At 42.0% G+C, this 25,909-nt stretch overlaps 1 protein-coding gene across 1 annotated transcript in view; it reads right to left on the bottom strand.

Moving 5' to 3' along the window:
• Positions 1-10,474, bottom strand: part of LOC126235062 (cubilin-like) — a 451,076-nt gene extending 440,602 nt beyond the window's left edge. Inside the window, exon 1 of the mRNA XM_049943797.1 lies at positions 10,381-10,474. The gene's annotated coding sequence lies outside the window, so the exon portion shown is untranslated. The remainder of the gene's footprint in view (positions 1-10,380) is intronic.
• Between the last annotated feature and the right edge of the window lie 15,435 nt (positions 10,475-25,909).

Raw genomic sequence — 25,909 nt, 5'->3', positions numbered from 1 at the left:
GTTTCACGTAAGGACTGTTCAAGAGGTTGGTGTGTTTGCTGTACATAGAGAGTAGTGTACCTAGGAACACATGTCGGTACTTTCAGTGTAGTGACATTTTCGAATAACATTAAGGACGTCATGAGGAGTTTCTGTCATTTTCGACCGCCTTTGTTGTTAGACAAGAGGTTCAAATTAGTGCAGCGTTTATAAATATTTCGACTTTTACCCATTTAAGCACTCTATAGTAAATTTAAGCTATTTGGAATATGCTATTAATCCTACGGATACAGAACTTTATGGCTAGTAAAATGCTATGTATTTTAGAAATAGGTATATAACCGGACCGAGACTCGAACTCGGGACCTTTGCCTTTAGCGGGCAGGTGCTCTACCATCTGAGCTACCCAAGCACGACTCACCTCCGGTCCTCAAGTTTTACTTCTGCCAGTACCTCGTCTCCTACCTTCCAAACTTTACAGAAGCTGTCCTGCGAATCTTGCAGACCTAGCTGTCCTGAAAGAAAGGATATTGCGGAGACATGGCTTAGCCACAGCCTTGGGGAATGTTTCCAGAATTTTGGAAACATCTCCCAAGGCTGTGGCTAAGCTATGTCTCCGCAATATCGTTTCTTTCAGGAGAGCTAGTTCTGCAAGGTTCGCAGGAGACCTTCTGTAAAGTTTGTAAGTAGGCTGTTTAGGTTTTTATATTGGTAACGCCACGTAGCGCTCCGTATGAAAATCACTGGCTGTGGTGTGTGCAGAATGTGGCTGGCTGGCATTGTTGTAATATTCGCTATTGTAGTGTTGGGTAGTTGGAGGTGAGCCGCCAGCAGTGGTGGATGTGGGGAGAGAGATGGCGGAGTTTTGAGAGGGGATGATCTGGATGTGTGTCCATCAGAGACAGTAAATTTGTAAGACTGGATGTCATGAACTGATATATATATATATATATATATATATATATATATATATATATATATATATATATAATGACTTTTGAACACAATGAAGGTAAGTACATTGTTTGTTCTCTATCAAAATCTTTCATTTGCTAACTATGCCTACCAGTAGTTAGTGACTTCAGTAGTTAGAATCTTTTATTTAGCTGGCAGTATTGGCGCTCGCTATATTGCAGTAGCTCGAGTAACGAAGTTGTTTGTGAGGTAAGTGATTCATGAAAGGTATAGGTTATCGTTAGTCAGGGCCATTCTTTTGTAGAGTTTATTGAAAGTCAGATTGCGTTGCGCTAAAAGTATTGTGTGTCAGTTTAGTGTTGATCAGAATAAGTGAAGAGAGTAGTGTCTGAGTACGTTCAGTTCTGCTCAGCTGTTTGAAAATCTAATAATGTAAGAGGTTTATCAGCACAATAATTGATAAATTTTTCTAAGGGAAGATTTCAAGTTTGGAAGGTAGGAGACGAGGTACTGGCAGAAGTAGAACTATGAGGACCGGGGGTGAGTCGTGCTTGGGCAGCTCAGATGGTAGAGCACCTGCCTGCGAAAGGCAAAGGTCCCGAGTTCGACTCTCGATCCGGTACACAGTTTTAATTTGCCAGGAAGTTTCATATCAGCGTATACTCCGCTGCAGAGTGAAAATCTCATTCAGGTATACAACCATTCTTCGTATACTATGATGCGTGTGATATTCGCAAATTAACTGAATTTTGTTAATGCCTTAACAATTTGGTTCAAAAATGGCTCTGAGCACTATGGGACTCAACTGCTGTGGTCATAAGTCCCCTAGAACTTAGAACTACTTAAACCTAACTAACCTAAGGGCAGCACACAACACCCAGCCATCACGAGGCAGAGAAAATCCCTGACCCCGCCGGGAATCGAACCCGGGATCCCGGGCGTGGGAAGCGAGAACGCTACCGCACGACCACGAGATGCGGGCTCTTAACAATTTAACCTGGCTTGAAAATGCAACCTGTGTTACTTCCTAAAAACTTCGGTTTCAGTAAGTATTTAACTTGTAACTAGTGTTTGATTATACAATGACGGATAAAAAATCACAACGCCGAGAAGGAGCTGTGCGACATGAACGAAAGTTGGTAGACGTGTTTCAAAAACTCCGTGGCACTCGCATAAGAATGGCGGTAGTAGGGTCACTATGAGGATGCAAATCGGGTCTGCGTTACATATACACTGCAACTATCGTGAGGGTGAGTTTCCTTTGAGATAGGACGTGTTGAATTTACGTTAGTGAAGAATGGCCTTAACGCGACAAAGACGCCATTGTCAGCATCTCACTGAGTTTGAACGCGGTCGTGTAACAGGGCTACGAGAAGCTGGATGTTCCGTCTACGATATTGCAGAAAGGCTTGGCAGGAATGTAGCCAGTGTGCATGACTGCTGGCAGCGGTGATCATGAGAAAGTACGGCAGCAAGAAGACCACGCTCCTGGCGGCCACGTGGCGGTACCGAGAGGGAAGACCATCGTGTCCGGGGTGTGTCTATGGCCCATCGTACTGTAACTGCAGCATAAATCTCAGCAGTAGTTGTGACCACATTGACACAATGAACTGTTACAAATTGCTTACTTCAAGGACAGCTCCGATGCAGACGCCCTGTGGCGTGCATTCCACTGACCCCAAACTATCACCATCTGTGACTTCAGTGGTGTCAAGTGAGAGTTCATTGGGGGGCAGGGTGGATGTCTGTTGTCTTTTCTGATGAAAGCTGGTTCCACCTCGCTGCCAGTGATGGCCGTGTGTTGGTTGACGGCCTTTAATCAACTTGTCTCTGTGGTAGAGTCACTACACGTACACCCGGAGTTATGGTCAGGAAAGTGATTTATTATGACAGAAGGAATATTCTCACGGTTATCCCAAGCACCCTGACTTCAAATCTGTTCGTCATTGTGGTCGTTCGACCTATTGTGATACAATTCACGAATAGCGTTCCATGGGGTGTTTTCCAGCAGGATAACGCTGGCTCACATACCGCTGTTGTAACTCAGCAACCTTTACAGAGTGTCGACATGTTGCCCTGGCCTGATCGATCACTAGATCTGTATCCAGTGGACCACATATGGAACATCATCCGACGACAATTCCAGCGTCATCCACAACCAGCGTCAACCGCTCCTGTATTGACCGACGAGTAAACCAGGCATGGAATTCGAATACCACAAACTATTTGGGGCCTGTACAAAAAATACATGCACGTTTGATTGCTCGTAGTCAACATATAGGGGGTTATATTGGTTATTGAAGTAGCAGCGTTTCACATTTGCAATGGCTTATCTGGTGCTTGCCTTAATTTGTGTTCCTACAATATTAATCACTGAATATGTTACCTAGACAAAAGTGTTGCAGAAATTTCATTATTCTACATTTAGCATTGTTCGGTGTTGGAATTTCTTTTGTCAGTGTAAATCTGCTTAGTTTGATTTTATTTACTGATCGTGGACTGTGGCAGAGTAATAATGTGACACGTAGATGATTAAATATAGCACTGACAAAACCTATTGCAACATTTTAAATTTCAATAGAATATTTGATTCTAGTCTGTGCCTTGCAATATTTTGGGACGTTTGGAGAAACATTAATTTTCAAGAGTAACTTTTGTTGTTTCTGGAAAAGACTGCACTAATAAAAAATTAGTACCATAATTGAAAATGAAATCAGAAAATTTAGCAAACTTTTATTATAGGGCTCGACAGAGACGAAAGTCGGTGTTCCAAGGTACAACATTCTCCCCCTGCTGAGACTGTTGAAGTTATGGCATTCAGTCCGAAGTTGTTCTGCTGCTGTTCTCCACTCTAGTCTACCCTGTGAAACTGTCATCTCTGATTAACTCTTGCAACCTACGTCTACTTGTACTTGCTATACTATTGCAAAATTTTAACTCTGCATACCTCCCCAACCCCAACCACGTTTCTGTCCATTACCAAATAAACTGTCCTTTGATGCCTCGGTAAGCCACCGGCCCAGCCCTTCCTTTAGTCAAGTTTTGTCACAGATTTCTTTTTTCCTCGATTTGATCGAATATTTCTTCATTGCTTATTTGGTCTATCTCTAATCTTCAGCACCATTCTATAGCAGAATGTTCTCTCTTCTGTTCTCTCCTTGTCGGTATTGTTTATCGTCTACGTCTCACTTCCGTCAAGGATACGCTCCAAGTTATTTGAAGAAAGATTTCCAATTTAAATTTTGTTAGATGTTAATATATTTCTTCAGAAAAGCTTGTTTTGCTATTATGTTTGCGTATTTTGCCCCGTATTTACTTCTGCTTACGAGATACCAATAAATATGAAGTGGAAGATGCTCTAAGAAATCTCTAGACAACTTTTGTAGAACACACCTAGCAATAATTTTGCCAGAACACAAGAATTTAACTTCAGTAATACAACATTGCACATACCAATTATTAATAAGTAGCAGCTACCTTTAATCAACATTTTTGCTGTAGGAAACGCTATTGAACGGTGCACTTTCGATTTCCCTCCATCAACAGCCTCATAGTGATATGCAGAACTTATTATACAAGTACTATAGTGTTGCACATCAGTCCCTCATCATGCGATTTACATGCAACATTAACTTTTAATTTCACGTTCTCACAATACATTTAAATTCTCCTTCAGGTGTTTCTGAGCCGTTTCAATGCGCGTGATCAGTAGTACATGCGAGTATATCTTTTCGTAACTGGTGAGAGCGTGTCTACTTTCAGCATCCTTGGGGGGGGGGGGGGGCAGCCGATCCAATGCCGACTTAGCGTTGATAGTTCGATCTCGCCGAGTGACATCGAGCTTTATCACCGGTGATGTGCTAGACACGGTACATTGTCACCTGACTCTAAATTGTGATCGAGTGAGAACATTCGTCTTGGAGCCTTTCTACTTTTGCTGCATTCTTCCAGTCCAAGCCTAGGCGTTAACTTATTGGAGCGCCTTGAAAACCAAGTTAGCCTAAGCGCACTAAGGTTGCCGCAGAACATTCACAGAAGAATAATCATTCGTCGAGAGCCGTACGTTAAACTTGCTCCGGAGGTAGCTGGAAAACAGACACTCACGTTTTTTATCATTATTGGTTAATGTTCTACATGTGTATCTGTCTTCCCCTTTGTCGACTGATAACTGATGAGAAAAGTCTTAAATGTTGTAATTTACCAACTCAGCTAGGGGACCTTTATAACATCTCCCCTGTTACTTTCGTAGCCTTACTGGTTGTGTTAAATTGCTGTTTGTCTCTCTGTTATATTTGTGAATCATTTATTAATCTAAGTGTTATTACTATTCCAACTCTCCAGTGGAGTTGTTATATCAACACCCCAAAACTGTGGTGAGGTTAAAGTTATCTAAGTATTTCAGTTCTGCATTTGTTGCCTTCTTGGCTGATTAACTATCGTTCTTTTACAAATGTTGAGACTCGCTTGTTTTAAAGGAATTCTGTGTTCAGAAATTTAATTTCTGCATAACGTCTGAAACTTCTTTATTTAAATGTGTGTGTCTGTACTTAAAATGCTGAATGACGGAGAAGATGAAACTTCTACGTTATTCGATTTTGAAACAGCTGAGTAAAAGTGAACGTACTGAGCCCACTTTCTCTTTACTTTTTCTTGACATGTCAACACTGACCCACAATATTCTAACATAACGCAACTGACTGCTCAAAAAAAAAAAAAAAAAAAATTACATCCTGACTTCAAATAACTAATACAAAAGAATGGCCCTGACTAAAAATAAATCTTAACAATAACCTATACATTTCACGTTAAGTTAACATGTAAAGCTATTTAGTCATTCAATTAATTATTCGAAGACCATTATTGCTAATGAAATACTGCTCTCTTATTAAAAGCTGAGATTTCTTTTTGGGACATTCCATTTGTCAAGTTTTGTTTCTGAAGAAGGTAAAGCAACTAAATTTTTTGTCTCAGTTGAGTTTTTCCTGTCCTAACACCTTACTACTTAATGCTATTTTTCTGCATTCTATCAGTTTCTTTTTCAAATTTTCTAGTTTCCAACAACATCCTAATCTTTCTCGTTTTATCCACTTACTCATTACTTCATTTATTTTGATGCAGAGAGTCTCTTATGGAACAGCTGTCAACCACAAATACCACTGTAGAAATAATCTCAGAAAAGTTTCTTCTTTTCGCTGTATAGTGATTAAATTTTATACAGAGGATGAACATATAAAAACAGTTCGATCAATAAATTTGTTGTATATACAAATGTAGATTTTCAAGTGATTGACTCCATCCACGTGCTGTTAATAATCGATGATTGTTTTACATTCGGCAGCAGATGCTTTTCTCTTCGACCAGCACCTGAATCCTGGCTGCTCTTCCATCATCACATCTTCAGTGCTGTTCCCTGCAGCTGTGGGACTGTTTAAATTGCTTTCATCAACCAGGCATGATTGAGAGAGTATTTCAGGTGGTACGGTAGTCACATATATCGAAGCCTTCATTGTCATAACAAAATGTGGAAACAATTATGACTTCATTTAATTTAGTGAGTGTTGTTATGGGGCAACAAGGATGATAAATTTCTCTATATGACTGAAATTTAAGTCAACTCCAGAGAATATATATACATACATGCTACAAAGTTTTCTCTGGGGTCGATTTCAATTTTTATATATATATATATATATATATATATATATATATATATATATATATATATATATATATACTACAAAGTTCGTCCTTTGTATAAAAATTCAATCACTACACAGCGAATACAGAATTATTCCTCCAGTGGGATTTGTGATTGACAGCTGTTCCATATCCACTGTATATACACACTCTTGGATTGTGAGCATCATCAGTTTTGTATATACTCTTGGATTGTGAGCATCATCAACTTTGGAAAATTTAAAATAACGCTCGGAATGTGAATAAAACGTTGACATCGTGATAATCATAACGCCACACATTATGTTGTACAAACGGACATTATCGAGCATGGAGGTATGTACAATTTCCGTCTGTTCCACATAAGTGTTATAGGAGCCTCACCTTCCATGTATTGGTTGTGCAGTAGCTCCTGTTCTTCCACTAGTGACTCGATGTTTAACTCTAAGGAAGAACTCTTCCTTTAATGTTCTTAGTGACTGAACAAATATCACAGATCATTGTACAGTGTTGCCAGATCTTCTCAGTGATGCTGTGTCCGTCGCAACTTTCTATCAGAAGTAGTTTAACGAACAAATAATGTCAGCCCAGATAAGCTATTGATAATGTACTGAAATTTCATACTGCAGTTAGTTTTCAGGTAAAAGTTTGCATGATTACCGATTATATATGTCGTTATGTTAAGCAGATTCTGAGCCCCCTTGTCGTTTGGACGCCGGCTGAATCGTGCCAATTCACAAAAATATCATGGAGTTATGTTCGAGGTAGTATAATGTTAAAATTATATGCTTCGAGTCCGTGTAAAGCAAATACGAAGCAATACTTCATCGGTAACTATTGCAAGGTCCCGGTTATGTACAAAAGCAGGGTAAAACAGACATTTTGCCCAAAACAACATAGATCACTCGTGAGGAAGGCAATCTAGCGAATCTTATTACTTGTTCGAAAATTCTTTAGTTGTAGTCTATAATAAACTCAACGCCACAGAAAAATTTTATCGCTAAGAGAATTTTTAGCATAAAAATTCAGATTTCCACGGATGCGGGACATTTCTAGTGACACCCTGCATCCCATAAAATTTTCTGATGTTACTAGCATACTTATTTTACAAAACAATCACGTTCAGCTATATTCTCGAGATTTCAGCTCTGTGTTGACTCGAAAACAGATTATAGAATAATGCTCCGTAAAATTTATCCTGCCGTTAACATCACAGTAAAGAATAAATATATCGATGCATTTATTGGTCTATAACGACAAAGGATAATTTGGCCTTTCCCTTTCTTCAGTTCTGCGCCTCAAGCGAGATCCAAGCAACAGTCTCGTGGCAACGGATTCTTAGAAGTAGATTAACATGTGTCTGTGAAATCTTATGGGACTCAACTGCTAAGGTCATCAGTCCCTAAGCTTACACACTACTCACCCTAAATTATCCTAAGGACAGACACACACACCCATGCCGAGTGAGGACTAGAACCTCCGCCGGGACCAGCTGAAGTAGATTAATACTTTTACTCTATCAAAAGATGGAGGGGAGATGACGTGGAGTGTGCTACGTTGTAAACATTTCGAATATAGTTTAGTCTACCTCTTCCCTATGTTTCATTTAACGTAGGTACATTTATGGACATTTCGATGAGCCCATGCTAGCGGGAGTTGAAACGGATTTCCGTACTTAATTGAAGAACTACATGAAAACTTGATTTCTTGTTTTCCTGTTTTTTTTTTGAACAAAATGTTTCAATTGTTTCTTGAGCGTGGAAGAAGATGTTGAAAGACATGCTATTTCTAAAATCGAAGTAAATATAAGATACCCTTCACAAAAGACCATTAAAGTCTTTGAGTGAAACAAACCTGTTATGTGTTGCGGAGCAAATTCTTCACCAAAATGAAGTGGTGGAAAGGGGTTGGACGGAGTGCAGAAACAGACACGCTCGTAAGCAACAAGTTGCTTAGCCTGACACCCAAAAATTACGGTGGTCGTACGACTAGGTTCATCGATGAATACGTACACTTTTATTTCTCACGATTCTTCGCTAAATCTGACGGAAACCCACTTCCACTGCAGCCCAAAGTACAATAGGTGTGAAATCATGATTCCCTGGTCGCTTTCCATTTCGCAGATCCATGTGCGTTTTGCACCTGCAGGGAAGAGATCGGAAAACTATGAAAGGAACGGAAGAAGGAACAAATTTCCCAGATCGGTCAAGAAGGAGGTGCATTCATAGTGACTAGCTCTCGCAAAGTATTTATGATCAGACACTGACACGCCGATGACATCTAAATATTACTTTTTTTTTTTTGAATCCACACCAAAATACACACAGAAGAGACTGAAGTCCGGTGTTACGCCAACAAGTGAACTGTGTAACGCATATGCTTTTTCGCGAAAAAGGTCATTACACTTCGCCAAAAATATTTATGAATGGTTTGTGGCTGACGTTCTCCTACTATTGCTTGTACCATAACTACAAGTCATAATGCATAAATTATACTCTGCATACACGTGAATAACCAATAAGGAAAAAAGGGTGTTTCAGTGTTTTCGTTTATGTTTCAGTTGAGAAAAGACACAAGAAACGTAATAACTATTGTGATTTTTATAAATATTGATGTAATAAGACTGAGTCAGGATGAAAATAAAAGTTAATTCTTACAATAAAGTAAAGATAGCAACCATCTACTGTTAATGATGCTATTTATTAAGATGGAATCGCCCCATTTCCGTTTTCGAACGACATGTTCGTCATCAGACAATTGTTCACGTTTAAAATTATATAGAGTATATGATGCATGACTAGTGGCAGCTGATTTTCATAATGGTGAAACTTCCTCGCTGTGGTGGTGCCCTATAGCAAGAGAAGGTTTAAGAAAAGAAATACCTTACTTTAAATGGACTTCCACAAAGAACCAAAATAACGGAAACAACTTTCTACGAGCTGCGTTATTTTTACATGTATGTACATCCTTATTCGAAAACAGGGAATAGTGCAATATAAAGAAGGATTTTGAATGTAAGGAATAGAAAAATACTAGAGCTTTTATGTTAGAGAGTTACTTATTTTGTTTTAATTCATTGTTTTCCTTTTACACTAGATTAGTCTTTTTTCTTATACCGCTTTAACTGTAGGCACCACTGCCCCACGAAACTTTCGCCGCAATGAAAATCAGCGGACATCGACTGTGCAACTCAAGCAAAACGTAATTTTAGACGTAAACAATTGTCTGATGGCGAAAATGCCTGTTCGTTGCTATTTGTTCGTAATAAACAGTATCATTAAATGTTTCTGGCTGTGTTGCTGACTGTATTGTAAGAATTGTAGTTGCACTGTATTGTAAGAATTAATCTGTAACAATTTTTAACTTATCGCACTTCTTAAAGTTATTTTGAATTATACCAAGCACAGAATATATCAGTGTTGAATTTTTAGAGCAACACATCAGCACAATTTTTGTATTAATTAATCGCTTGTAGGCCTATGCATCTTTTAATAAAGGTCTCGCGCCCTTTGAAATGCGGGAATGTGTAACTGACGTTGTTCAAAAGTTTAGTTATGTTTCTTCGTTGTATTTCGTTTATAAGACTATTTGTTCTAAAATTTGTTTACAATCAAAGAGGAAAATCCTGCATCACTTTCTTCGGGGTTAGGAATGTATATATGGTCAATGTATGTTCTTCCAGTGTTATTCCCATTCAATAAGATATATTAAAGTTTTGTATACTGTAAACACTGCATGCCCTTATTTACGGAGGTGATGAGCTGCGTGCATGGAAAGGTAGCGGGTTGCAGGCGAACGCTGGACAACCACCTGTTAGCTGCGGGCAGACACGCGGCTTGGCTTGCTGGTATGGCGACGTCACGTGGCGCTGGCCCAGACACGTGCGAGCATCCGCAACCCGCCCGTCACTGACTCCGGTCCCAGCCGTACAGCGTGGGCGGGGCAGACGTCAGTCGAGCGGCGGCTCACTGCGCACGCGCGGCGGCGCCTGCCCTTGACCGGCCTGTGGGCTCCCAATATAGAAAATAAAGGGCCGGCCGGAGTTGCGCCCCAGGTAGACAGGAGCTGCCACAGATTGTAATGGACACTGCATTCGCGGCTGCACTGCAACGATATTATGTTGACGTCATTGTTGATGTAGGAGCTGTGTTCCCAAAATCGGAGTGCTCTGATACAGCTGTCGTGTGCAAGCCTCTTCGTCTCTGCGTAGCTACTGCAACCTACATACGTTATAGACTTCTTACTGTTTTCTCCCACTACGCACACATCCCCCTATTACCTTACACTGAGGTGACAAAAGTTATTGGATAACGATATGCACAGAAGGCAGTAGTATTGCGTGCACAATATAAGGACAGTGCATTGGCGGGCTGTCGTTTGTACTCAGGTGACTTAAGTGAAAGGACGTCCGACGTGGTTATGACCCCTCGACGGGAACTATCAGACTTTGAAAACAGGATTGCAATTACAGCTAGACGCGTGGGACATTGCATTTCGGAAATTTCAGTATTCTGAGATCAACAACGTCATGGGTGTGCCGAGAATACCAAATTTCAGGCATTACCTCTCCCTAAGGAAAACTTAGTGACCGACGGTCTTCACATGACGACTGAGAGCAGTTCCGCTTGCTTAGATTTGCCAGTGCTAACAGACAAGTAACACTGCTTGATATAATCGCAGAAGTCAATGTGGGAGGTACGACTAACGTATCCGTTAGAATAGCGCGGCGAAATTTGGCGTTAATGGGCTATTGCAGCAGACGACCGATTCGAGTTCCTTAGCTATCGGCATCGCCTGCAGCGCCTCTCCTGGACTCGTGACCATATTGGTTGGACTCCAGATGACTAGAAAACCGTGCCCCTAGCTGATAGCAGTGTTAGAGTGTGACGCAGACCCCACGAAGCCGTGGACCCAAGTGGTGAAAGAGGCATTGTACAAGATGGTGATGGCCTCGTAATGGTGTGGGCTGCGTTTACGTGGAATGGACGAGGTCCTCTGGCACACCGATCATTGACTGGAAACGGTTATTTGCGTATACCTGTAGACTATTTGCTGCCATTCGTGGATTTCTTGCTCCCAAGGGACTAAAGAATTCTTATGGATAAAAATAAGCCACAATTATTGTTCACAATTAGTTTTTATTGTGGACAGTTAGGGCGAATGATTTGGCCAACCAGCTCACTCGACATGGGACATAGTCAAGAGGTCAGTTAGTGCATAAAATCCTGCACAGGAAACATTTCACAATTATAGACGCGTATAGAGGAAAAAGGACTCAGTATTTCTGCAACGGCCGGCCGCTGTGGTCGAGCCGTTCTAGGGGCTTCAGTCTGGAACTGCGCGACCGCTACGGTCGCACGTTCGAATCCTGCCTCGGGCATGGATGTGTGTGATGTCCATAGGTTAGTTACGTTTAAGTAGTTCTAAGTTCTAGGGGACTGATGACCTCAGACGTTAAGTCCCATAGTGCTCAGAGCCATTTGAACCATTTCAGCAATGAACTTCCAGCTTCGTGTGGACTCCATGCTACGTCTAACTGCTGCTCTACGCCTCACAGAAGGTGGTCCGACGCGATGTTAGGAGGTATCCTGTAATTTCTGTCACCTCAGTCTATTAAGATTCCTTGATACCATAAAGTGTGATCCTTTCTTATAGTCAGGTTGTGTCACAGTTTTCCTTATTCTCCATTAAAATTCGGTAACTGAGAATCAGTTATTCGATATTCATGTTCTGTAGCACTGCGGTCCGATACCTTCTGTTTTGTTTCTAGTTTCCACTATTCATAGTCCATGTTTCATTTTCCTACAAGAAAATTCCTAGCACTTAAATATAAACTCGGTTTTAACCAAACTACTGTTTTCAGAAATGCTATTCGGGCAACTGCTTGTGCATTTTATATCCTTCCACTTCTGTCCAAATAGTAAAAGTCATGCATTACCTTTCGTGTTTCTTATCCTATTTTAATTCCCTCAGTATCGCCTGATTTACTTCTATTCCGTTCTGTCCAATATTTTCTAGAATACCTATTTCACCTTCTTGAACTATAATTCTCTTTCTAAATTTCTCCATAGTCTCCTCCAGTACTGAAATGGCCATAGCTTAAGGGGTGAGAGATCATTTATACTCAATATAAAAATCATAACTTACCGAAATGCCGATAGTCAAGGGGTGAGAGGTCATTTCCATTCAATACAAATATCGGAACTCACTGCTTAGTAGCACAGAGTCTTAGGCATTCAATCATATCGCAAACATTTAAGTGATACATCATGACTGAAATGGGTTGTAGGGATCGGTTTTGGCTAATGTGGGTTAGCCTAATGCTTAGGGAAATCCTGTAAGAGGTACAACAGTAGTTCCATAAACTTCACACATCTCTTCATTAATGCACTAATACTATAGTGCACAGTGTATTGGTACTCAAGTACCACAGAATAATGTAACAGTTCGATATCAACAGACTCCACAATTCTTTGAGTCAGGTATGCCCTGGTTGTTAGAGGCCTGGCAGAAATTGAGATAATTGGGCTCGAAGTGTGAACAAACACATCACGAGAATTCTTGTAGCCCGGTGCCCGTAATGTAAGCACACCCGGCCTGCCACGTTAAGACACGTTGTCGTTATTCACCAATGGCATGGGTTCTTATAATTAACTGACGTCTACAGAGCTAAGGAAGGGGCACGCTGTGAAACGATCCAAACGACAATCTGGTAAGAAAATGGTTCAAATGGCTCTAAGCACTATGGGACTTTATCATCAGTCCCCTAGATTTAGAACTACGTAAACTTAACTAACCTAAGGACATCACACACATCCATGCCCGAAGCAGGATTCGAATCTACGACCCTAGCAACCGCGTGGTTCCGGACTGAAGCGACCAGAACCGCTCGACCACAGCGGCCGGCAATTTGGTAAGGCTACATGTTAATTGGTACCATAAGAACTTGCGTGAAATTCACACTGCACCTAGTAAAGTCATTCTTCTTTGCATATTTGTAGGTGCCCCACAAGTGTCCATCCACACTTCCGGCCAGGTAGGGGACATAGGACAATAATATTGCAGTACACAGAAAATCCATACAGCTCGGCAGACAAGTAGGTCTCTCCAAAAAAAGCTCGTTGTTTTTTCCAACAGTACATCGTCGCTACTGATATAAGCTTCGCTACAAACCTCCTAACTCACCGCTTTGAATGAGACATTCCCAATCCTCAGCATACCACGATTCCTTACACGTTGCCCCATTTAAATCATAAAATCTCTTTGCCGCACCCTGTACTTGCATTTCAAAATACAAATTATTTTATGCCTCTGTTTTGTGCGAATAAATACCAAAATAAATACTAATTTCGATGATGTATGAGAAAAAATTAATAACATTAACTGTTACTGTGCAAATATGAGGAATGGTAAGATATTTTGTAAACATTCGTCGTAATAAAACTCTACACTCTCTGTTGGTACCACTGCAGTCACGTATGAGACTTCCGTTGCTTACTGTCAGCGACACTGCAAAGAGTAGTGATTCGACTTGTTTGGTCGAAAGAGACGTAAGGGTCTAAAATCAATCTAGGTACAGAGCAACGTCACATAAAAGTGTTTACAAGTGGATCGGGATGTTTGAAGGTGTCCAGACGAATGTGGCACACCGTTCATGTGTCACGCCGTCTACGCTCACCACGGACAAAAGGATTCAGCAAGCTCAAGAGACGGATTTAGGGGATTTGCGACTTATTATTGACATGGTAGCGATTTGTCTGGACGTTAGTCATGGCTCTGCCTATCAACTTGTCCACGATGAATTCAGGTTTGCAAGTTCTACGCTATAGGTACTAAGACAGGTTACTGAAGAATCAAGGTGAAACGCGGAACCTTCAACGAGATAACCTCCATCCTAAATGACTACGTTAGTTCCCGCTTTTTATTAGGTCATTATGAACAGTTTTTTAATAACAAAATAAGTTAGAATCAACTTTCAAGACCGATTTTTTTCCATAGAGGTATAAATTTAAGTTGTCCTTCACAACTTGATGTATCTACAAGTTATAAAACGTTAATTTGAGCTTCACGCAATCTGTGTATACTACGATGTGGTCTTGTTCAAGATGTCGTCACTATCAATGAATATCACTGTTTCCCAGCGTAGTGGTGGCTCTTAGTACGCGATAAAAACAAATTTATCTCGTCGAACTTGGTATAGCTGTAATTCATAACTGCGTTGTCTTGCCTGGCCGTTAGGGTATACCAGGATACAGCAATCTTCAAACAGATGGCGTGTATAACATTACTGCTTTCTTTGAGCTGGCCCTTAGGATATGAGCAGGCTACAGTAATCTTGAAACGGAAGTATGTCGTTCCCTTCAAGGACTGGGATCAGAACAAAACATGGGTGCCTTATGGAAGCTACAGAAATAATATTCCTGACATATTCTTGCGCTACGGAAATTACTTGCAAACAATGTTGCGAAATTGGCAGTTACAAGGTTTGGCCAACAGAGTATGGGAGAAAAGCGAGGAAACGAGTGCTAAAACCACTCTAGGTCAAATAATGGACTGAAATAAGGTTTCAGATCTCTAAACGGGAAAGGATAAAGAATATATGATAAAGGGACATAGTTCAATGACCTTCATTCTGATGATGGTAGTATACTGCTTACTTCTTGTACAGATAAACTTCAACAACTTACAGTCTGTCCGTCAAAATCACAACTTTCTTAAACTTTATGCAGTATGTATAAGTAGTACCAAATATTTCTTTTAAGACTGTATGCAGTCTTGAAAGAAATATTTTGTGCTATCTGTTCGGTATCTAATATCGTGAGTGTTTCTGACACGATCGGCAGTAACCTTGATTAAGCACTTTTACGTGGCGGTTGCAGCGGGAGAAGTGCAGCATGCGCGCGGCGTATTTCTTAAAGATCGTTGTGTTAGACTCGACAACGCAGAGACTAGTTAGGCATGTGTTAACACGCCTTATGTTTACGTAGGATTTGAGTAAAATGAAAGTAGAGTCTGTTTTTTATCCGCAGATTTATTGCTGTTATTATTTGCGTAATTTCTGGTTAGTGTTGCAAGGCGTGGAATGGCGATGATCACAGCATTTTCAGAGTTTCATGGAGTGTTTTCTTTGTTGAGACGTTAAGCTCGTCGTACTGTAAGGCGGCATGGCGATATTCACAGCATTTTCAGAGCTTTATGGAGTGTTTTTCTTTGTTGAGACGTAGTGTGAGATAGGCAACTTTTGAAGCTCGATACACGTTCGAGATTTTGTTAATGTATCCAAATATTAGTACATTTGAACTAATCAAGTTACAGTTTAAAGAGCTTCTTGGGAATTTATATATAACTATAAATGGGTGTACACAATTTGAATGAGATATAAACGCATCTGTTCTCTATACAGGGTGGTCCATTGATAGTGACCGGGCCTAATATTGCACTAAATAAGCATCAAACGAAAAAACTACAAATAACGGAACTCGTCTAGCTTGAAGGAAGAAACCAGATGGCGCTATGGTTGGCCCGCTAGATGGCGCTGCCATAGGTCAAACTGATATCAACTGCGTATTTTTAAAAATAGGAACCCCCATTTTCTATTACATATACGTGTAGTACGTAAAGAAATATGAATGTTTTAGTTGGACCACTTATTTCGCTTGGTGATAGATGGCGCTGTAATAGTCACAAAACTATAAGTACGTGGTATCACGTAACATTACGCCAGTGCGGACGGTATTTGCTTCGTGATGCATTACCCGTGTTAAAATGAACCGTTCATCAATTGCGGAAATGGTCGATATCATGTTGATGTACGGCTATTGTGATCAAAATGGCCAACGGGCGTGTGATTTGTATGCTGTTCGGTATCCTGGACGACATCATCCGAGTGTCCGGATAGTTAAGTTAATTAAGGAAACAGGAAGTGTTCAGCAACATGTGAAATGTCAACAACGACCTGCAACAAATTATGATGCCTAAGTAAGTGTTTTATCTGCTGTCGCGGCAAATCCGAACATCAGTAGCAGAAAAATTGCCCGAGAATCGGGAATCTCAGAAACGTCGGTGTTGAGAATTCTACATCAACATCGATTGCACCCGTACCATATTTCTATGCACTAGGAATTGCATGGAAACGACTTTGAACGTCGTGTACAGTTCTGTCACTGGGCACAAGAGAAATTACGGGACGATGGCAGATTTCTTGCACGCGTTCTATTTAGCGACGAAGCGTCATTCACCATCAGCGGTAACGTAAACCGGCATAATATGCACCATTGGGCAACGGAAAACCCACGATGGCTGCGACAAGTGGAACATTAGCGATCTTGGCGGGTTAATGTATGGTGCGGCATTATGGGAGGAAGGATAATTGGCCCCCATTTTATCGATGGCAACCTAAATAGTTTAATGTATGCTGATTTCCTGCGTAATGTTCTACCGATGTTACCACAAGATGTTTCACTGCATGACAGAATGGCGATGTACTTCCATCATGATGGATGTCCGGCACATAGCTCGCGTGCGGTTGAAGCGGTATTGAATAGCATATTTCATGACAGGTGGATTGGTCGTCGAAGCACCATACCATGGCCCACACCTTCACCGTACCTGACGTCCCCGGATTTCTTTTTGTGGGGAACGTTGAAGGATATTTGCTATCGTGATCCACCGACAACGCCTGACAACATGCGTCAGCGCATTGTCAAAGCATGTGCGAACATTACGGAAGGCGAACCACTTGCTGTTGAGAGGAATGTAGTTACACGTATTGCCAAATGCATTGAGTTTGACGGATATCATTTTTAGCATTTATTGCATTAATTTGGTATTTACAGGGAATCACGCTGTAACGGCATGCGTTCTCAGAAATAAGTGCACTAAGGTACATGTATCTCATTGGAACAACCGAAATAGAATGTTCAAACGTACCTACGTTCTGTATTTTAATTTAAGAATCCTACCTGTTACTAACTGTTCGTCTAAAATTGTGAGCCATATGTTTGTGACCATTAAAGCGCCATCTATCCTACCTGTTACTAACTGTTCGTCTAAAATTGTGAGCCATATGTTTGTGACCATTAAAGCGCCATCTATCACAAAGCGAAAAAGGTGGTCCAACGAAAACATTCATTTTTCTTTATGAACTTCACGAATATTTAGTAAAAAAATGGGGGTTCCTATTTTAAAAAATCCAGTTGATATCCGTTTGATCTAGAGCAGCGCCATATAGCTTGCCAACCACAGCGCCATCTGGTTTCCCCCTTCATGCTAGACAAGTTTCGTTCTTTGTAGTTTTATCGTTTGATGCTTATTTCGTGAGATATTTGGCCCATTCACGATCAATGGACCACCCTGTATATAAACAACCAGTAGCATGGTGTAAGAAACTACCTCGTATTGTGTTTGCTAACGACGTCTTTTCACTTACTGACGTGGTTCATTAAAGAAATTATATCGACAGGCAGAATCATCTCACTAGATAAAATATTAGTCATTCAAAGAACACACTGTTCTGTTCCCTGTTAATTCTGTTGAGCCAGTATGAGATTTTGATGTGACACTCCGCCGCTATATCGCTTAATTATCACGTAATCAGATGTGGCAGTGTATAATGAACGAACAGTATATTGACGACTGTGAAATCACAATGTTATCAGAAAGTAACATAGTTAGAAAAATGCGTCATTGTGGGTCTATGTACTGTATGGACGGCTAGGTGAACTGAGCCTTTTGAAGATATCGCAGTCGTTGCCCAACAGTGATATGAATGGGAAAGTAGTCAAATTTCTGGTCGACCAACTCTGAGAACTCGTATGGTTGATTCCACTATTGGGCACCGAGCATAAAGCTGATTTTCAGCTAAAGCAATGGACTTACTACAAGCAGTCAATGTCATCCCGCAACGTTGGTTGCAGACTAGCAGAAGTAAAGCTGCTCAATCGCCTTCCATTAAGTACGTAGCCTTTGGCATGACAGTACAGACGATTGCCTATGGAGTAATGTCACACACGGATCGCATGGACTTTTGACGAGAAAACTCGCATCAATTTCAGCGGAGAATCTCGGTTCTGCTCTGCCTCGATGACCATAAACTGCCAGCACTGCGATGCGGACGGTAGAGCAGAAATTCTGTCAAGAACTTGGAGAGGCAAACCGGTACTATTCCTTGTGTTGGTTTGTGCGACATCATCGGATGTCTTGAGATCTCCTTTGTCAGTGGTTCAGGGAAATCTGACAGCACAGTTGTACGTCACAGACATCATACTATAAGACGGTACATATAAAAAGACGGTAAACAGACACCGTTCGTCTATACTCGATATGTGTCACAATGAATCTCCTGCCTGATGTTGAGGTACTCCCTTGGACACCAAGATCACTCAATCTGACCCCGGTATACGGTAGCCTTTCGGGCAAAAACTCAATCACTGCGCAGAATATCCTGGAAATTGAGGACCAGCTACAACGGCTGTGGACCAAAGCATATTTGCAGATCTGTAAATACATAACACTAAGATAATGTTTGGTTACCTTTCAAACCAATTTTCACTGGCCATTGCCACTAATTTAACAAACTGTGTGTATAGCTTTCAAATGGTTCAAATGGCTCTGAGCACTATGGGACTTAACTTCTGAGGTCATCAGTTCCCTAGAACTCAGAACTACTAAAACCTAACTAACCTAATGGAATCACACACATCCATGCCCGAGGCAGGATTCGAACCTCCGACCGTAGTGGTCGCGCGATTCCAGACTGTAGCGCCTAGAACCGCTCGGCCAACCCTGCCGGCATGTATAGCTTTCATCATGGTCTGTGCCAAGATCAATAATCTTCACAATAATAGACGTCATTGTTGTTGAAGTGTTCAGTTACTGTTCCAGCTTGTTCTTTGATACAGCCGTCCATACCACTACCTGACGTAACGTCAGATGTAAACGTGTCCGTCATCTTGTGCATAATGTAACTTACGGTTCAGCAACCCTCACTTGAATGAAGCAGACCTCTATGCTCTAAAACATAAAAAACTGTTCCTCAATTATATGAAACGTACATACCTATTGTGCAATGCAAAAGGTTATGTAATCAATAAAATCAAGAACATCCCGTTATTTTATAGGACGAATTTGTGAAATGTGTTCGCGAAATCGTCGCCGCCATTCGTCTGAGGTCCTCGACCTGAAATTAGTGACGGTAAAATAAATAATTCCTTAGAAAATTGTGATTCCTTGCTATTTTTTCTTCAGTGATACAAAAATGTGTAATTTACGCGTAATTGTAAAAGAAATAAACATCGCGTAACTTTATCCTCGGAAGTAAGTGCTGCCGGATGTCTCGAATTTAGCGAAATGCCCCATTTTTAGGGCCCTCATGACCCGTCCCAGGTAAGCCCTAAGCGGGAAGACAAATATAACGATATTAGAGAACTACTAACAATCTGAAGTATAATGCGTATTCATTTGAAAACTGCTCGAGTTTCAAAACTGTTTTGGAACTTTAGGAAAGTTCAAAAATGATTTACTGAATGCTGCGATGGTGGTAACCACGAAATTTATAATACGAAACGTCCGGACCGGACCTGCCGATGAAATGAATAGAGAATCAGCGCACAACATTTCGAAAACACTCGGCCTCGTGGCGTTATATTATTACCAGCATACTGCTGCTTTCTGACCAGTTTTTCAACTTATCCTCTCGTGCACTGACTTTCCGTGATTTATCTAGTTGCTGCAGTTAATGATTTGTTGATATCCGGTGATGCGTGCAAGAAATTGGTACTTCTAACGAACGAACATTATATTTGACTACGGTTGTGCTCCTGTACCAACGTTGTTCATAATATATGTAAAGAAATAGTCACCTAATGATCGAAAATGTATGTGATTTAGTTTTGTTTCTCTTCTTTTATGTTCCATCTATTAGATCTTCCTCCTCAAAGTTTTTAATCCACCAATCGCTAAGCCCAGATTTTAAACCACCAATCCCTAATTCCAGATTTTCTGCAGATTGGATCTAGCAAGACAGCTGAAAGGTCCGTGAGGCTCCAGTTGTATATAGGGAGGATTAAAGATCAGCATACCGGCGAAATAGAGGAAGATTAGCAGAGGGTTGACGAATGAAGCCGCGGGTGGCGGCTGTCAAACCCAATTAAAAACAAACCTCCATATTCATACCCTACTTTCAAGTAAGTGTTTCTTTCTCGAGGAAAAGACATACTATGAAACGCTGTCCGTAGCCACGAACTGAAGTTCTGACTCATAACTGCCTGCTAACACAGTGAGAAATGCAATGAAGAATGACAACTCTGAGGGACACTAATACTGTTCATAGCTGACTACGGTGATGTATTTCTCCAAGGACTTCAGGACAAGAACTCATGCTGTCTGGAATGGGCCAAGAATGCTTGAGTAAGATACATTTTTGGCGTATGCTTTTTCAACTACATCACACCAGCCTAGGAACAATTATCATGGCTATGTGCCCACAAGCGTACAGACTATCATACTCTGTGTTCGTTCTGTCGTCTTCTCAAACATTGCACTCTCTCTTATTGATCTTCATCTCTTACTCTACTGTCTGAACAGCATAGCAGATGTACTGGTTCTGAATACGCACAACTTCTCTCCGTACCATCACATAACACCGTCATGCTTTCTAAATGACTTTCTGTATCAGGAACCCGACTTCGGAACAATCTCCCAGAAATATATGAGAAATTAAAATGTATCAAAATTTCAAAAGACAGCTAATGGTGGACGATCTGTCACAATAAATAACTGCCCTATAATATGTGCAACTCATTTTCGTCAGGCGGCATTCCCCCGCCCCCGCCCCTCCGCCCCCCCCCCTCCAGCAACACGGTACTTTTCCCTACCCCTATTCGGCAGAATTCTCGACATACATTCTCTTCTTTCTTAACAACTGCTGTTAACTGTCACTTTAGTAATTTCCTCTTCCTTTATCCATTCCGCTTCTGATAATAATACACATGTCTTCAGATCTGCAAAGTTCATCTATGTCATTATAAATGTCATTTACTATTTTTATTGTTATTATTAGTGTCAGTTATGATTATTACTATTACGAGAGTCATTACTATTATCATTATTGTTGTTGGGAAGGTTTTGTAATACAATAAGATGAAAAAGGTGATGCCATACCTCCTAATACCATGTCGGACCTCCTTTTCAATGCTGTAGTGTTGAACTCGACGTGGCGTGGACTCAACAAGTCGTTGGAAATACCTTGCAGAAATATTACCGTCCGTAGGTCCGAAACCGTTGTCGGTGCAGGGTGATGCGCATTAACTGACATCTCGATTATGTTCCATAAATGTGCGATGGGGTTCACGTCGGGCGATCTGGGTGGCCAAAACATTCACTTGAATTGTCCAGAATGTTTCAGATCAAATGCGAACAATTGTGACCCGGTTACATGGCGCACTATCATTCATAAAAATTACACAATCGTTTGGGAACATGAAAGCTATTAACGGCTGCAGATGGTCTCCAGGTAGCAGAAATTAACCATATGCAGTCAATGATAGGTTCAGTTCGACCGGAGAACCCAGTCTATTTCGTGTAAACACAGCTCACACCATTATGGAGCTACCACCAGCTTGGGCACATGACTTCGTGGGGTCTTTGTCACACTTGAGCAATACCATTAGCTCTTACCAGCTGAACTCGAGACGTATTTGACCAGGCCACGGTTTTACAAAATGGTTCAAATGGCTCTGAGCTCTATGCGATTTAACATCTGAGGTTGGTTGGTTGGTTTGGGGAAGGAGACCAGACAGCGAGGTCATCGGTCTCATCGGATTAGGGAAGGACGGGGAAGGAAGTCGGCCGTGCCCTTTGAAAGGAACCATCCCGGCATTTGCCTGGAGCGATTTAGGGAAATCACGGAAAACCTAAATCATGATGGCCGGACGCGGGATTGAACCGTCGTCCTCCCGAATGCGAGTCCAGTGTCTACCCACTGCGCCAACTCGCTCGGTAACATCTGAGGTCATCAGTTCACTAGAACTTAGAACTACTTAAACCTAACTAACCTAAGGACATCACACACATCCATGCCCGAGGTAGGATTCGAACCTGCAGTCGTAGCGGTCGCGCGGTTCCAGATTGAAGTGCTTAGAACCGCTCGGCCACAACGACCGGCTACGGATTTACAGTCTTCTAGCATCCAACCGATATGGTCACGGGCTCCGGAGAGGAGCCACAGGCGATGTTGTGCTGTTAGCAAAGGGACTAATGGTAGTCGTCTGCTGCCATAGCCCATTAACGCCAATTCTCGCATCACTGTACTAACAGATAGTTTCGTTGTACGTCACGTGTTGATTTATGTTCTTAATATACGCAATGTTGCTTGTATGTTAGCACTGACAACTCTACGCAAAAGAACTCTACGCAAGCGGTGCTGCTCTCGGTCGTTAAGTGAATACCGTCGGCCACTGCGTTGTCCGTGGTGAGAGGTAATGCCTGAAATTTGGTGTTCTCGGCACACTCTTAACACTGTGGATCTCAGAATATTGAACTCCCTAACGATTTCCGAAATGGAATATCACATGCAACTAGCTCGAACTACAATTCCGCGTCCAAAGTCTGTTAATTCCCGTAGTTCGGCCATGATCAATTAGTAAACCTTGTCACATGAATCACCTGAATAATAGCGACAGCTTCACGAATACATCGCCCTTTTATATCTTGTGTATGAGGTATTGCCGCCATGTGCGTCTGTGTATATCTGTATCCCACGAATTTTGTCACTGCAATGCATTTTTATTACGTGTTGCTCTTGATCACAAGTAAGAGAGGGCGCTAAGGCACCAGTCTTGTCAGGCTAAATGTTGTTGTTCTGGTCTTCAGTCCAGAGACTGGTTTGATGCAGCTCTCCATGTTACGCTGTCCTGTGCAAGGTTCTTCATCTCCCAGTACACTGCAACCTACATCCTTCTGAATCTGTTTAGTGTATTCATCTCTTGGTCACCCTCTACGATTTTTACCCTCTAGGCTGCCATCCAGTGCTAAATTGGTGATTCCTTGATGCCTCAGAATATGTCCTACCAACCGATCGCTTCTTCTAGTCAAGTTGTGCCACAAACTTCTCTTCTCCCCAATCCTATTCAATACCTACTCATTAGTTATGTGATCTACCCATCTAATCTTCAGCATTCTTCTGTAGCACCACATTTCAAAAGCTTCTAGTCTCTTTTTGTCTAAACTATTTGTCATCCATGTTTCACTTCAACACATGGCTACACCCCGTACAAATACTTTCAGCAACGACTTCCTGACACTAAAATCTATACTCGATGTTAACAAATTTCTCTTCTTCAGAAACGCTTTCCTTGCCATTGCCAGTCTACATTTTATATCCTACCCACTTCGACCATCATCAGTTGTTTTGCTCCCCAAATGTCACGCTAAATAAGCAATAAATAAATGAGTAAACAAATGTACTGTCCCTGCACACGGTTTTGAATTTAGCCGCCAAACCGAGACAGAATCAGTTCCGCGGTATTATTTATTCTGCGATGATTACTGTGGACCGAAACTCCACGGCAGAGAACTTGCGGTTGCCCGCGCCCTTCAGATGCAGGCAGCCGCCTCCACTATTCCCCCTCGTCGAGAGCGCAGTAGTGCCGCCCGCTGCGACGCTGCACCGCCGCGGAGCTGCGGCGCGGCCCGGCTGCGCGGCCTTAATTGAGCGGCGAGACGGCGCGAGTACCCCTGACGGCTGATTGTCCACTTCCTTGTTAGCACCGCCTACCAGCTGCTGACTCGGCAGCGAGTTCTCACGGCGTCTCGAACCGCGAAGTGGGGGCGCCCGGCCCCGGCGATACTTCTGGCCAACTTGAACGAGTAAGCAGTTTGCCCGCGCCGCGGCTACGGGTACGGCTAGTTGGCTCATTAGGGGAGGTTCGCGAGCTGCCGGCTGGAGTTGCGTGCGTAGGCGCATTGTGCGTGGCGAGGCTGCCTGTCGCCGGCGCGTGGCAACGCCGGCCGCGCGTCACTCGCTAGCCGCAAACTCCGGCAGCGCCCTCCCGTTCCCTCTACCGAACAGTTGTTCCTTGTCGAGCTGCGTCCTTGACGCCCTCCCTTGCGGGTATCACGACTTGTAGAAAATAGAAGCGTTTACAAATACACATCCACGAAGCGTGCTGATTTCATCCCACACGCTATTAATGGAAACACATCATCAGTCTAAGGAAATGTTTGTAACTGTTCCCTTGCTCACAGGTACGAATTCGCAAGAAAGCCAGCAGTAAATCACATTCTCCCTCTTACGAATAAGTATTATACAATTCAGTATTCACGTTTCCCCCTTAAGCTGTACTGCTAAGAGTATAGTTTACCACTAGGCAACACCGGAGGTGAGGGTATCATATGGAGTGCCCCAGGAAAGTGTGGTAGGTCCGCTGTTGTTTTCTATCGACATAAATGATCTTTTGGATAGGATGGATAGCAATGTGCGGCTGTTTGCTGATGATGCTGTGGTGTACGGGAAGGTGTCGTCGTTGAGTGACTGTAGGAGGATACAAGATGACTTGGACAGGGTTTGTGATTGGTGTAAAGATTGGCAGCTAACTCTAAATATAAATAAATGTAAATTAATGAAGATGAATAGGAAAAAGAATCCTGTAATGTTTGAATACTCCATTAGTAGTGTAGCGCTTGACACAGTCACATCGATTAAATATTTGAGCGTAACACTGCAGAGCGGTATGAAGTGGGACAAACATGTAATGGCAGTTGTGGGGAAGGCGGATAGTCGCCTTCCGTTCATGGTAGAATTTTGGGAAGATGTGGTTTATCTGTAAAGGAGATCGCTTATAAAACTCTAATACGACCTATTCTTGAGTACTGCTCGAGCGTTTGGGATCCCTATCAGGTCGGATTGAGGGAGGACATAGAAGAAATTCAGTGGCGGGGTGCTAGATTTGTTACTGGTAGGTTTGGTCATCACACGAGTGTTACGAAAATGCTTCGGGAACTCGGGTGGGTGTCTCTAGAGGAAAGGAGACGCTCCCTTCGTGAATCGCTACAGGGTTATTTGGTAACTGTGATAGCGTTGTTGTTGTTGTTGTTGTGGTCTTCAGTCCTGAGACTGGTTTGATGCAGCTCTCGATGCTACTCTATCCTGTGCAAGCTTCTTCATCTCCCAGTACCTACTGCAACCTACATCCTTCTGAATCTGCTTAGTGTATTCGTCTCTTGGTCTCCCCCTACGATTTTTACCCTCCACGGTGCCCTCCAATACTAAATTGGTGATCCCTTGATGCCTCAGAACATGTCCTACCAACCGATCCCTTCTTCTGGTCAAGTTGTGCCACAA

This window comes from Schistocerca nitens, chromosome 2 (genome assembly GCF_023898315.1).
Source record: "Schistocerca nitens isolate TAMUIC-IGC-003100 chromosome 2, iqSchNite1.1, whole genome shotgun sequence".
NCBI classification, from domain to species: Eukaryota; Metazoa; Arthropoda; class Insecta; order Orthoptera; family Acrididae; genus Schistocerca; species Schistocerca nitens.
This window is presented reverse-complemented; position numbering and strand designations above follow the sequence as displayed.